General features: G+C 47.3%; 1 long non-coding RNA gene across 1 annotated transcript; it reads right to left on the reverse strand.

The window, feature by feature from the left end:
- Positions 1-3161: 3161 nt before the first annotated feature.
- Positions 3162-3929, reverse strand: LOC130368228 (uncharacterized). Its single transcript, XR_008892383.1, has 3 exons — positions 3818-3929; positions 3552-3716; positions 3162-3448 (listed from the first exon to the last, which is right to left on the reverse strand). It is a non-coding gene; the product is annotated as an uncharacterized LOC130368228 (long non-coding RNA).
- Between the last annotated feature and the right edge of the window lie 976 nt (positions 3930-4905).

Here is a 4905-nt window from a genome sequence, read left to right on the forward strand (position 1 = left end):
CACAATACTCGGGGAACCGCTCCCCTTGCAAACTGCCGCATAACTATTGCCCACCATTAGCCCGTCCTGTTCTTCCCTACCAGCAGGACGCGTGACTGTAGCACCTGCGGCCATGTTGGATGCACCACTGTACCCCCCGTGCTGGTCCCGTTCCACAGCAGAAGCGGGATCTGGCAGAGTGGGAGGCCCAGCAGCCTGAATCAACTTTTCAGGTGGCCCAGACTGCTGGATTGGAGAGAAAACAAACTTTATCTGCTCCTCAGCCTTTTTCTTCTTCTTTTTTTTCCTCTTCCTCCCCTCAGGGCCCAGGTCCTGGCCAAAACTGCAATTTTCCAGACGGTTGGGTGACTCCTGCATCACTATGGCCCGCAGGAGCCCCCCACAGACCAGTCCACTGTCACCGCCATCACTACTGTCACTTTCCTCAGAGGTGGCTGGTAAGGCGACTTGGGCAGGGTTGATGTAATCTGCACTCGGGGTGACAGAGGTCTTAGGGGTATACGGGGTATCACACACATCCCCCTCACTCTCATCTCCCTCACTGCCGCCATCTCCCTCACCACCTTCCTCCATCTTCTCCTCCGTGACACACAAGCACTCTTCCTCCCCCTGACTATCCTCTTCCTCCTTCACAGGGGTACGCATGGTTTTATAGCGGTCTTCATTCTTTAATTTTTCTTTAAACATGCCTGCACCCTCTACAATCAGCATTCGGGCTCTCACCACCTCCTGCTCCTCTGCCTTCAGCTGACACACCCTGGCAGCGAACCTTGCCCTCATGGCCTTGGCAGAGTTATCTGTTTGGTAGCGAGCAAACTTCAGGTCTTCCCTTATGATTTTCAGCTTTTTTCCCAGCTACTCATATTCTACTAGATTTGCCTGCATGCGGGAACCGAAAGTAGCTAGCGACTCCCTGGGACCCTTCACCCCCCATTGCTGGGGTTCCATAGTATCAGACACAGTCCCCGAAGACATAACCATAAGCTTCTTACCGGACGCCTTGCGGTTTCCAGCGACGGACGGGGGAGTGGGCTCCACATTACTGCGGAGCCTGCTGGATCTTCTCACCCTGTCCTGGGAATCGGCCGTAGCTCTCTCACTCCCACCCCCCGCCGTCCTAGTTCGAGGGGTGGAAGTCTGGGGCTCCATAGCAGGAGGCTCTCCCAAGGAAGCTGCCACCCTCCTGGGGAAAAGGCTGTAGGAAACACTGCTTCAATCCTCTCTCTCTGGAAAACTCTGGAAGTCAGACACACCCAACAGCTGCTGTGTTCCACAGGAAGTGCTCTCTGCTGACACCTCTGTCCATGTCAGGAACTGTCCAGAGTAGGAGAAGTTTACTATGGAGATTTGCTCCTACTCACATAGAGCACTGTAGTCAGACCGAAAAGAACTATACAACTTCCTCTGTAGCATACGGCAGCTGATAAGTACTGTAAGGATTAAGATTTTTAAGAAGTAATTTACAAATCTGTTTAACTTTCTGGCACCAGTTGATTTAAAAAAACTAAAATAAAATAATGTTTTCCCCCGTAGTACCCCTTTTACGTAACACCTGTAAATTCTGCACTACGAATATCAGCAGCCACTGAAGAGAGGTCATCCAACAACTGAAGTCCCAAAAAAATCTGCCACTAAATCCCTCAAGCAACCGTTCAGCCCCAGTCCAGAACCATCTGACCGGACCACAGGGACCAGTGTGGAGGAGAACAGTGTCCAGGCTGTAAAAGAGAAGAACACTGGAGCAGCCAGATACACTGACTCTAAGGCTGAGCCTCATACTTCTACCGAAGCTGCAGAGTTATAGGGGAACTGTAAAAATGAAAGTACTACAACCCCCAGTGTTGTCCGTCTATGCCCCCCTAAGGGTCAGGGTTGGAGGAGGCACAGGTTGAAAAGACACACTACAATGGGAGTTGTAGTACTGTAGTTGTTAAAGAAAAAAAATATGTTTTCATCAGGTTGCCCATAGCAACCAATCAGATTGCTTCTTTCATTCTTGAGAAGACCTCTGAAAAATAAAAGAAGTAATCTGATTGGTTGCTAAGAGCAACTGGACAACATTTCCTCTCCACAGGTACATTTCCCCGATTGTCTTCATATTTAGGATGAGAATCTACTGACAAAGTGAGTAGCCAACCATTTCTGGGCATAAAACTCTGTAAGAGACAGCAGTCTGGGGGCGTCTGTGGTGGACATGAAGGAAGGGGGGGGGGTCCAGGGAAATTGAGATTTGACGTCTGCAGCGAGCGCTTCTCACTGAGCGACGGGTCTCATCCCAGGTATTGCAGGGGGACCCCCCACGATCAGCTACTTATCCCATAAACCATGGATAGGGGATAAGTTAATTTTTGCCATAGTTTTCCTTTAATTGGCCAGAACACACCCAAAATCGGTCCCAGCCAAATATTGCTTTGTGTCCTGTCATTTCTCCCAGCTGTTCTTTTTCTACCTGCTTGTAAGGCATGCCTACACTCTCTTATTCCTTAAAGTGGTACTCCGCCCCTAGATATCTTATCCCCTACCTTAAGGATAGGACAAAAGATGACTGATCACTGGGACCCCCGCAATCTTCATGCAGCACCCGGCGTTCCAAATAATATATTTAGAACTCTGGGTTCTCGTGGTGCGGGTCGTGACCTCACGCCACACCCTTTCCATTTATGTCTATGGGAGGTGGTGTGATGTCACAAGAAGGTGTGACATGATGTCACGAATCCCACCACAGGAACCAGTGAGCTAAACATAATATTTAGAATTTTGGTTGCTGCATGGAGATTGCTGGGGTCCCAGCAGCAGGATCCCATTGATCAGACATCTTATCCCCTATCCTTTACATAGGGGATAAGATATCTATACCCCTTTAAGGGACAGTTCATGTACCCAAAAGTTGATCCTTTGCAACCGTATGACCCCTAGCAAGTTCCCTGCATGAGTCCCATTCATCAGAAAAAGGCTTGTGCATGGAACTTGCTGGGTGTTCTACGTTTGCCTCATAAACTGCACCACCCCAGCACCAGTTGCCTCTCTCCGCACCACATTATGCAGATCGTGCAGGAGAGCAGCTTTGGTCATCCATGTTTTGCTAACTCTATTTTCACACACAGAAATAAATAAATGAGTCGAACAAGTCAAAGAACAGTTTAAAAAAAGGGGAACTTTATTTATTATTTATTAAAATGTTTGTGTAGGGGATTTTTTGTAACCTCCCATCACTCACAAAGAGCGTACAGTAACTAATACTCAGGACAGGAAAAACCTCCAGAGGGGAGGAAACCTGTAGGGAATCCATGGCTACTGTATGGCCCTTCCTCTGGGCATATTAAAGGAGGTTACCTCTATAATTTGGGCAAATGTTTCTGTGTATGTGCATGATTCCTAGGCCTGTGCCTTCATCCAACGTCTTGCTGTAGGTCCCGAAATGCTACTCCATGTCCTGGAAATAGTGCATCTAAGATAGGGGACAAAAAAAGATAGATTATTTACATGTTTATCATAGAAATACACATGGAACTGCAATAAAGACCTTTTGGACAAAACAATGTAACACTTACCAGTCACAGTCATGTGCATGACTTTGCATTCCCGTGTCCCTACACAGTGTCCAGCACCGGCCCCTCACTGATGAACAGGACCAGTGTTATTTCTGGGGCTATGCCTTCATCCAACGTCTTGCTGTAGGTCCGGAAATGCTACTCCATGTCCTGGAGATAGTGCATCTAAGATAAGAAAAAAAAGATAAATTATTTACATGTTTTATCATAGAAATACACATGGAACTGCACTAAAGATCTTTTGGACACAACAATGTAACACTTACCAGTCACAGTCATGTGTATGACTTTGCATTCCCACGTCCCTACACAGTGTCCAGCACCGGCCCCTCACTGATGGAGAATGAACAGGAGCAGTGTTATTTCTGCTCAGTGCTGCTCTTTGGTGGACAATGGTTATGACATCACATGTGTGACACGCTGTTACCCTCCTGGGAGTTCTATTTCAGTAGTGCTGCTCTCTGATTGGCTGAAAATCAAAAAAGCTTTCTAATATATTCTGTATGACTGTTATCTAAGGTTTTTGACACATTTTATTAAAATGGCGCCACTCCCTGTGGGTGCGTTATATTTGTTTCTCCTAACCAGACATTCTGTATATGTAATATCATTTGGTGGCCCCAACAGCCTGGGCCCATAGGTTTCTTACATAGATCAATGCTACTCCGGTAGGGCTCAATGAGCAGCGCTGGCCGCCGGGACGTCTGACGAGTGACGTCCCTGACGTTGCGGTCTGGAGCGAAGGATGTCACTAGTCAGACGTCCCAGCAGCCATTGATTTAAAGTGGTCGTGGCTCCTGCTGCCAGTTCAAGATCAGACACCATGGCCCTAGATTGACATACTGCAAAACCGATCCCTTGTGGCTGCCCACCTGTTGCAAAACTACAACTCTCAGCCTTTGGCTGTCAGGGCATGCTGGGAGTTGTAGCTTTGCAATAGCTGGACAGACGTCTGTCGAAAGGGGGGAAAAAGCACCAGAAATAAAGCAATGTGGGCTTTGAAAAACACCATTTATATGTTGTTTTTAATCACAGCCTAAGCCTAGGAACAAACACAATTCTTGTTTGATGTTTTGTTTTTTTTATGCAAAAAAAAACAAACATCAAAATCTTCCCCCTCATTTCTTTTCTCAGTTATCTTTGTGTTATTTTTGCTAAAAGCACTTTTTGCTAAAAGCACTGGGGCGGGGGGGGGGGGGGGGGGGGGGGGGAAGGTGGAGGGGTTGTCTTAGAGATTTATCAAAACCAGGGAAGAGGGAAAGTGGACCAGTTGCCCATAGCAACCAATCAGGTAGTTTCTTTCATTTTTAAAAAGGCCTCTGAAAAGTGAAAGAGGTGATCTGATTGGTTGCTA

Source organism: Hyla sarda, chromosome 4, assembly GCF_029499605.1.
Source record: "Hyla sarda isolate aHylSar1 chromosome 4, aHylSar1.hap1, whole genome shotgun sequence".
NCBI classification, from domain to species: Eukaryota; Metazoa; Chordata; class Amphibia; order Anura; family Hylidae; genus Hyla; species Hyla sarda.